This window comes from Bolinopsis microptera, chromosome 13 (assembly GCF_026151205.1).
Source record: "Bolinopsis microptera isolate Bmic1 chromosome 13, MBARI_Bmic_1.0, whole genome shotgun sequence".
NCBI lineage: Eukaryota > Metazoa > Ctenophora > Tentaculata > Lobata > Bolinopsidae > Bolinopsis > Bolinopsis microptera.
In genome coordinates this window covers 14,504,450-14,514,334 of record NC_087084.1, presented here as the reverse complement: position 1 = coordinate 14,514,334, position 9,885 = coordinate 14,504,450, and the positions used below count along the sequence as shown (strand labels likewise).

At 36.4% G+C, this 9,885-nt stretch overlaps 1 long non-coding RNA gene across 1 annotated transcript; it reads left to right on the top strand.

The window, feature by feature from the left end:
• Positions 1-3,255: 3,255 nt before the first annotated feature.
• Positions 3,256-9,793, top strand: LOC134825494 (uncharacterized). The gene is made up of 4 exons (XR_010161549.1): positions 3,256-3,358; positions 4,684-4,768; positions 8,999-9,218; positions 9,345-9,793. It is a non-coding gene; the product is annotated as an uncharacterized LOC134825494 (long non-coding RNA).
• The last annotated feature ends 92 nt before the right edge of the window (positions 9,794-9,885 follow it).

The following is a 9,885-nucleotide window of genomic DNA, read 5'->3' as shown; positions in this document are numbered from 1 at the left end:
ACTTCAATCGACTGATTTTGCTCTTGAAATCCACGGACTACTAACCGGGCTTTAACTCCAAGTTTAGTGCTGGGTTTTTCTGTTATTACCCAAGTTGTTGTAATGACATTCTGATCACAATCCTTGACTTCATCATATACTTCTCTCTGCTTCCAGTTAGTCAATTCAATAACTTTAGCCTTAATAACCACATCTTCATTGTGTCTGGAAGTGGGAATTGACACAACATTACATTCTTCGTGATCGTCTCCAGGTTCTGCATCAATAGCAGCATCATCTTTGTACATAGCCGTCTTTGTACAATCTATCAGCTTTTCTTCACCTTGGGTTGTCATAAGTTTCACCCAGTGATCTTTTCTGCCAAGCCGTTTTCCTTTTTGAGTCACGGTACATGTCTCCCATTCATTTTCTTTTCCTTCTTTAACAAGTTTCACCGTATCTCCGACCGAAACATCGTTTTTCTGAAGTCTAGTTTCCAAATACTTAATCTTGAGTTGTTGTTTTTGTTCATTGGAAATTATCTTAGAGTCTATTTCAAGTATTGGAGAGGAGCTCATAATTTCTTGTCCTGTTGGTATTTCCTCTGTTTCCACTGGCACTTGAAATTGAATAGGCATTTCTTCTATGTTTTCAGCAGCTTCATCAAACTGATCATCGTTAAGATTGACTGCTTCATCATGTTGGCTATTCTCTGTTTCCAAGATATCATCATTGTTTTGGTTGTGCTCGTCACTCACTATATATTCTCGTTTCACAATTCTACAGCTTGCTGCTTTGATAAGCAGTCCTCCATGCCTCAGTATAAGAGTCTTTCCTTCCTTGCCGACTATCTTGGCAGGTCCTTTCCAGCGTTCAATATTAGGTCTTTTGTAGAATACAACATCACCAATCATAAAGTCTTGGTTGATATCTCGTAAGGGTCTTTTCAAAGCTCTTTTAACTCTTTCTGAATTCTCTGCCTCTAGATATGCTTTTCTGCTTAGATACATTGCATTAAGATTCCTTTGAATGTCGCTTGATAATGATTCATCTGCTCCTTCATTAGCAGGTAGCAAGTTGTAAGATACCCCAGGAAAGTTTGGATTCTGACCTGTCACTATCTGCACTGGAGAAAATCCACTGACATTGTACAGTGTGTTCTTGGCATTGATTGACCATGCAAGTGCTATCTTCAATGGAAAACCGTCATACATCATTTTAAGCACTGATTTGTCAACCACAGCATGGTTTCTTTCACATAAGCCATTTGACCAAGGTGAGTAGGCACTGGTAACACAAATTTCAAAGTTGAGTTGTTCACTGAGATCATTAAGTTCATTGTTTGCGAATTCTCCTCCGTTGTCCACTAATATTTTTCCTGGAGGTCCCATACCTGCTGCAATCCATTCCATAGTAAAAGCTTTTATTACTGTCTCTGGCTTTTTGTTGGAAATCACCCTAGCTTTGCAGAATCTTGAGAACATATCAACAATGTAAATCACATAACCATTGATTCCAGTAAATTGTTTCAAATCAAGAGCTACTACCTCATTGAACTTCGTTGCCATAGGTAATCCAACGACTGGTGTGGAGGGTGTTCTTTTATATCTCGCACAGGCATCACATTCTTTTAGCACTTGATCAATCACCTTGTTCACATTTTCACCTTGTACGTTTGCATTTTTGGTAATCTTTTTCAGATTCTCTGCTGAACAATGACCCAGCTGCTTATGAAGTTTGGTAATACTGCTGACTGTGTCATCTAGATTGACTAGTTCGCCTCTCCCCTGCAGTTTCTTTTCGTTTAAATCGTAAATTCGCGCGCAAAAATTTCACCGGCGCGCCTTCCATTAATGATGCAATAGACGCATACATTATAAGCAGCGAGTGTGTTAACGGACGGTCGCTTGCGCCGCGCGAAATATGAATAGAATAGCGATCAATTATGTGTCAACACTTACAACTTAATATTATATTGTGTTGTTAGATTATTTTGTATGATGAGCCAATTTATAATTAGAATTAATTAGTAATAATAGTTTATGTTAATGTTATTTGTTACCGTCAAATACGCGCGGCGTTCAATTCAGTGTTGTGTGCTGATAAATATGGTAGTAATATGATATATATTTGATACAAGTATCATTCTTACATTACATTATAATTATATAAATATATGGTTCAATTGTTTTGCATCAAAAGGGAGGTAGCAAATATTCTTTCTGCGATCATATTTAAGTTATAATGTATAAATCAGTAAACTGAAAACACAGAGCCACGCGCCGATTTGTACGGCATTTCGTCATTATAACAACCGTTTAAATGCCATAAATTCTACCCAGTTTATTTTTCTTATAATTAGTATTGAACATAACTTTTGTGAAATAATGATTTGATATTAACTGCATGTATCATTCGTTGAATTTTAGTCCAAGATGGGTTTTTTATTTTCAGAGGGGCGCGTGTTTTGCTAGATTTTACAATCTGCAATCGTTGAAGACTACCCTCCGCATAACTTTGGCTTCGAAGTTACAAAATTGTGTTGGTAGCTGTGTAGTACCAACGAATTTAAAACCTGTTTTGTCAAACACAAATTTGATTAAATTCATTTTAACTAAGTTGTTTCTTCTTCAATAATTATTTCAATTGACTTAGCGAGTCAAAACGATAGTTTGATTTCGGTTTCATGAAAATTGTCAAGTATTGCTACAGGGCCTTTGGAATGACTTTAGATGGTCCGAATTTAAACTATTGCCACAAACTTCACTCTCTAAATCAGCTGTAGCTGAAATTGCAAATCGTGATTTAATTTTTTTAGAGTCCGCTGAAATGAATGTAGTCATCTTTCGTTAGTTTGGAATGTAAAGTCTTTGCAGCTTCAGTGATTTAAATCCAGTTAAAACGGATTTTAATTTATATTTCATCAGTAAAACAAAGTTATAATCTGTCGAAGGATTGTTACACATTCTTTAATTTTATTTCCTTTAACTTCAGACCATGTACAGCAGGGTGTCAAGAAATTTTATGTGTATTTTATGATGAAATCAAAATTTTTCGACGGGTCATAAATTTACTTCTGAATATCGAAATTACAGAATTCAAAAATGTATGTGTGCAGCTGGTTACGATAAGTTGAGAACCGTTGGGTGTTGATTTACAGGATCAACTCAGTTTTGGGATTTAAATACATTCATGTCCTTGTTAAACACATTTAATTAAGATTAACGTGGCATGAAAACTTAAGTTATTTTAATTCACTGCAAAATCAATAGATCTTCAATAAGAATGAAAAAAAGATCGGCACTCAACACGGTGAAAGGCAACCTCAACATACATCAGCAGATAGCCCTTACTCTTCAGATTATTTTACAAATATGAGGTATTTACTAATCAGTTATAACTTATAATTATATTTCGTTACTTCGATCTATGAAAAGCTCTGTTACAACTTACAGTTACATACAAATTTGCATTTAAACCTTATTTTAAGTTCGCACATGTTTCCATGGTTTTAGTCTTGAACATTTTATTGTCAACAAAGGACACTTCAAGGGTTTTGATAAAAGTTATCGAGAAATGTTGTCATAAAATTGGTTAAAAGGGATATATGACTTGCTAGGCTGTTGAACAAGGCAGTGAAAACAGTGGGAAAAAATTAACCACAATATGAACTTCTGAGAATTGTTTACAATTAGAATTAGAATTAGAATTAAATTTGGGAAATTTACATAGAAATTCAAGAAGGATAAAAATAATTTAAAGAAGCTTCAAGATGCTGTGCAGTACATTCAAGTCAGTCAAAAACTGTTAGAAGAATACCCTTCTAAGGACATAGAATCAAAACATATAGTAGGTAATAAATTATAAGTTAAGATCGTTTATGAATAGACTTAATATACTGCCCTGTGGCACACCTGTGTTTACAGGAAGCAGTTTACTTACATTACCACGTATTTTGGTGCACTGTTTTCTGCCTCCAAGGTAGCTTTAAAACCACTTAATGACAAAGCCATCCACGCCATAATACTTAAGTTTTTCTCAATAGAATATTATGGCTTAGTGTGTCAAAAGCCTTTTTATGTCCAAGAATGCAATTGCAGGTTTCTTCGACGATTCCTTAGACATAAATATTTTGTCAAATAGATTAAGCATAAGGAAAGTGGTTGAATGGTCTTTCCTAAATCCATACTGATGGTTGGTTAGTAGTTTATTTGTTTCAACATAATGGGTAAGTTTTTGGTTAACAAAGTATTCTATACATCAGAGTATGTTATATCTAAGTTGAGTAAGTTGTAATTGACACTTTGGTTAATCAATATACCACATCCCCCTCTTCCCTTATCATGAGGTCTATCACACCTTAAAAAATCGAAGTTCAGAGGAAGTTCAATGTACTAGTGTCTATATCAGATTTAACAGCATAAAACAGTTACTCACTTCTGTTTGTGATAAATATAGCTTGAGAGATATAAAAACGTTAATTAATTAGAAATTTGTGCTGATCTAACATTTTAAACCAGATGAAACAGTAATCCTGTTATTATTCATGTTGATACCCTAAATACCCTTGGATTATAAAATTTTAGTGAAGTTTAACGCAAGTTAGTTTAATAACCCAATAAGATACTCGATTTTATTATGCGCCATTATTTCGAATCTAATGAGTTATTAATCCTAGTCCTTTCTAAATTACATGTTTCTTAGGTTATAAATGGTAGTAAAGTGTATGGCGACACATTCTGGCGGTATTGGAATACTCCAACAGTTCTGATTGCTATATCCCTCTTGGGTGAGTTATTACACATGTAGGAAACAAGGATACTAAGGTGATAATAACCGTATTGAATACACAATAGCAATCTGGTTTAATCGTGTATTATTATTTAGTTTCATGATTTTTTCCTTTCATTGAAAGTTCTGACTAAATATTTGATAATTACTCGGACTCTAAAACGTGGAGTAAAACTTCTGATCCATTAGTCGCTCAAGTGATGTGCCCCAGAACCTCACGCCTGAGTGACAGTGGGCCTTATATAAAAGTCATAACAAAAATTCATAACAAATTAGTTCATATGACGACAAACTTTTATTTTATAGTAAATACCGTGCAATCCTAAACCTACTACAAGTACTAAACATAAATATACACAGTAAATGTACTATATAGTAAATATACTACACATGATTCATAAGCATGGAATGTTACAACGGTGTACAGGTGCATGATGGGGGGGGGGTCAACCTCATTTTACCTCATTCGGGCAGCCAAAAAAGACAAAATTGGGATGAGGTGAAATGAGGTAAAATGATGTAAATTAATCTAGTTTTCTGAGCCTATTTTAGAGACAAAAAAGTTTTATTCGATGAAAAATTATTATTTATGAAAAGAAAATTGAACATTTCAATTTCCATGATCCATTAGGATATTGTTAATAGCACTTGCTAAGTTTTGTAAAGGAATCATTACAATTATCACACTTATTTCAAGATTACAAGATATCTCCGCTTCTGATTGGAGCTATAGGTTGTACTTGTTGAGTTATTAGGTCAAATCCCATTTTTACGCTCTCGTGAGTACGATTGATGCATTTATTTCAAGATTTATCAGCTTCTGTTAGAGCTAAGCGTTCATCTTGGGCATTGAAATGGTCAGAATCATCATATTGAGTTGGGTAGAGCATGGTTTCAAAGTCTTCAGACTTCAGGTTGTTGAGTTATTTGGTCAGATCCCATTTTTACGCTCTCGCGAGTAGCGATTGATGCACTTATTTCAAGATATCTCCGCTTCTGATTGGAGCTAAGCGCTCATCTTGGGCATTAAAATGGTCAGAATCATCATATTGATTTGGGTAGAGCATGGTTTCAAAGTCTTCAAACTTCAGGTTGTTGAGTTATATAAATTAGGTCAGATCCCTTTTTACACTCCCCCGAATAGCGATTGATGCACTTATTTCAAGATATCTCAGCTTCTGAGTGGAGTTGTGGAGATAAGCGTTCATCATGGGCATTAAAATATCAAATTAAGTAGAATCGAGCATGGTTTTAAAATCTTTAGACTTCAGGTTATTAAATTATTAGGTTAAACCCTATTTTTATGCTCTCGCAAGAATGGTTACTGCAATGTTGAAAATATTTATTGGATGAACTGTAATTAATCGCCAGGAAAAAGTTGTTTGCCAAGAAATATCAGTAAAATATCAGTAAAATTTCACTAAAACCTCTAGCACTAGGAACATGCTTTACCCCACTTAATATGACCATACTGACCATTTCAATGCCCATGATAAGCACTTAGCTTCAATCAGAAGCTGCGATATCTTGTAATAAGTGTGTCAATCGCTACTCGCAAGAGTGTAAAAATATGTTTTAACCTAATAATTCAAAAACCTGAAGTCTGAAGACTTTGAAACCACGCCCTACCCCACTCAATGTGATAATTCTGACCATTTCAATGCCCAAGATGAACACTTAGCTCCAATCAGAAGCTGATATATCAGTAGCATCAATCGCTACTCGCGAGAGCGTAAAAATGGGATCTGAACTAATAACTCAACAACCTGAAGTCTGAAGACTTTGAAACCATGCTCCACCCCACTCAATGTGATAATTCTGACCATAATAATGCTCAAGATGAGCGCTTAGCTCCAATCAGAAGCGGAGATATCTTGAAATAAGTGTGATAATTGTTACTCTCGAGACTGCTAGTATATAGTAAAATCGGATTTTTGGCAGACTTTTCCTGTTCTTTCTTGATTTTCTCCAACTCTTCAGCCAGTTTCACTACTTCAAGACTTGCAGCACCGTTGTTCTGATTAGTGCTGTTTTCTAGCGAAGTGTTGGTATCTGGTCGAGCCTGGTTGATTTCCTTAGTGTGACCTGGCGTTCCCATTCCAGACGGTGGTTCATCACACTCCCCAATGTTGTTGTTTTTGTTGACTGCTATGCAGTCTGAGCATAACCATACCAAACCACTGAGTTGGGTTGGGAGACTTTCGTAAAGCTCCATTTGGGCTGTGAAGTTTTCACAGTCGTGAGAAATGATCTCTGACACAATCCGTTTAGCTAGTTTCTCTCGTGAGCTGAAAAGTTTCTTCTTTAATCCTCTGCTAACTAGAGGCAACTTAAGGTAATTTCCAAGAGCGTCTAGCTCGCCTCTGTTGACCTTGGCCAGTTTAGAGATTTTGACAGAAGAATCCAGGGAAGGATCAAATACAGTGAGTACTCGTTTCGAAATAGGGTCGGCATCCTTCAGCAGTCTCCCGATGACACTCTTTATCTTGTCACTCAGATTCTCGATGGTTGACATCGTGATGTGAGGTTGTAGTGTAGAAAGAGGTATCCGAAGTTATCAGAATTCAGAAGCAATAGTAGTAGTAGCGTCACACAACACAACAGTTACAGCACGGGTTACCTGGACTTGGGAGAAGATTTCACCTGGACAACCCGGCTGCTGAAATTGTTTCTTCAAGTGTTCCGCTGTTACCACTGTTACCACAAGTCTGAAATGAGGAGTACAGCAGTAAATAGTTCAACTTTTGACTTTGAACTATAAAATAGAGAGCTGCATTGCCATATTAGGCACTTGGATGGATCAAGCACAAAGGGAGCTTCTCAACGGGAAACTAACTTGATCCTAAAGCTTGTGTTCAGCAGGGCACACGTATGATGTGGTCCCTGTGTTCACCGATAGCCTAATGTCAGGTGTACGTCTATCGGACTACCATAGTACACCTCAAATTATTTGTTATTTGTTATACAGTATTCAGATGAACTATTATTTTGTACAGTGCAGTGTTTGACTGAATTTATTGTGTTTTGGTTCACACACATGCCACACATAAAGTACACACACACACCTATTGCTTATTTGTTAGTATTAACTGCACATGACTACAGCCTTTATATATAATTGAGGGATGAAGTCCTTAGTTTATCCTGACCACAATTGCTTAGTTGTTGCAGCTCTTAGTACCCTAGCCACTTAGTACCCTAGCCACTTGATACCCTAGTACGAGCTTTGTTTTTGCATAATGTACTAGCATTGTTAGCATTTTAAACACGTTTTGGAAATTTTTCAATCCGTTTCCAGGGATTTCCGATTTTTTGTACATTTATGTACATGGCCATAAGATTTTTGCCAAATGTACATGTACAAAAATGTAGTTGAACCCCCCCCCCCCCCCTGTTGTTTAGCAACGCAAATTTAGGGTCTTTAGATAGTAGTGAAACAGCTGGTCCTTCTAGTTCGACAGTACCAATATGTTACCCTGGGTTTGTTCTTGGTGATCAGTGGTTCCTTCTCAGTTATATTTGCTGTCAGCATGTTTAGTTTGCTTTGCAAAGTTTGTTTCTTGTCTCTATCATGGACAACTTGGGTGTTTTCTTAGTGCTTCTACTTGTGAAGAAACCAAAGGTTCAATTCTTCTCCAATCAGTCTCCCCCTTTTGAATTAGTGAGATTAACTATAGAACGACTTAAAAGGAATCTAGCTGTTTATAACGCGCAAAAATTGTGAACGCGCCTTTGTGATGTGTTATTAGGAAGAAATTCGGATTTGGCGGGATAATCACAGACTCTGCATACAAAGTATTTCCCGCCCTAAAGAATATGCTAGAAGTTCTGGGTGAGTTTTCTACATGTTTGTCAGTCACGATTGTCTTTCTGCCGAACGGAAAAAAAAATGTAAGCAATTTTTGCGCTAGCGCCTAGCGACCACGCGCGCGCAATATAACCGAGCCGCGCATAATAATATGTAATTAATAATTTTAGCATATCCAAGCTTCCAAAATCGACCATAACTTGACTTCTGATGATAAATTTGTTAATTCATTAATACCATTCTAGAGGTAATCGTTTAAACTTCAATTCAGTTTCAAAGTTTAGTCCGAAAGAAGGTCAATTTTGTCTAAAATCGCCACTAAAGAGACAAATTCGGATTTGTGTACAGAAAATAAACATTTTGGCAGAACTTTCAAAGTCTTCAGCATTCTCTCTGGTATTGAACTGTTAAATTTCTCAGGTTTATACAACCCCCGGAAGTACAGACAACAAAGCAGACATAATCTGGAATATCGATAACCTCTAAAGCTCTGAGAGGACCCTAAAATAAAAGCAACTCCTGGAGGCTGGCATTATCGAAGATTTTCACGAATTCCACGAAACTCACGCCAGCTGCTTCACACATTGAAAATGATGAGAGGCTGGTGGATTGAAGTGTAGTCAAACAGTATTTTTCAACAGTAAGTTTGGCAGTTTGAGATGCACTTATAGATTTTCTTTCCCTACTGCACTCGCCACTCAAGTCTCAGATTTGATTTTACTCAACCGTATTATTATTTAGTTCCTTTTATTAAAATCTGTTTCAGATGTGGACAACTAAGAAGTGCTCCTTCGTTACCCTCCTTCTCCAAACACTACATGTCAATAGTCCCAACAAAAAGTTATAAAACAAGCAGTCTTGACCTTCCTTTCCCACCGTGACAGGCAGAATTAATAGAGCTATCAAGTATTAGTAACTGCTAAAGAGGGATTGTCGTTGAGAGAGGCACTTAAAGACCAATCCAGAGCTTTCTGCCTTCAGAATGTTCTTTTCGCAGCATACCAAGTTTTACACCAGATAGAAACAGAATCCTTAGCAAACTGGGCCCAGCCCAAAACGGACCAAATCAGACTGATAAAAACTGCTCATAATCATATCTGCAGCTATAGCAGCAATTTAAAATCTATGTAATAGCTGATATCGACGACTCCGAACTGAATACTAATCGATGCAGATGCAATACTGGTCACGTCTGTTACTTGTATTTAAAAATAATCAGAGACAGACAATGTTATTTCTATAAAACTCTAGTATAATGATGCTCTGCGTATTATACTTATAGTTATAGCTGCTTTGCCATTTCTAAT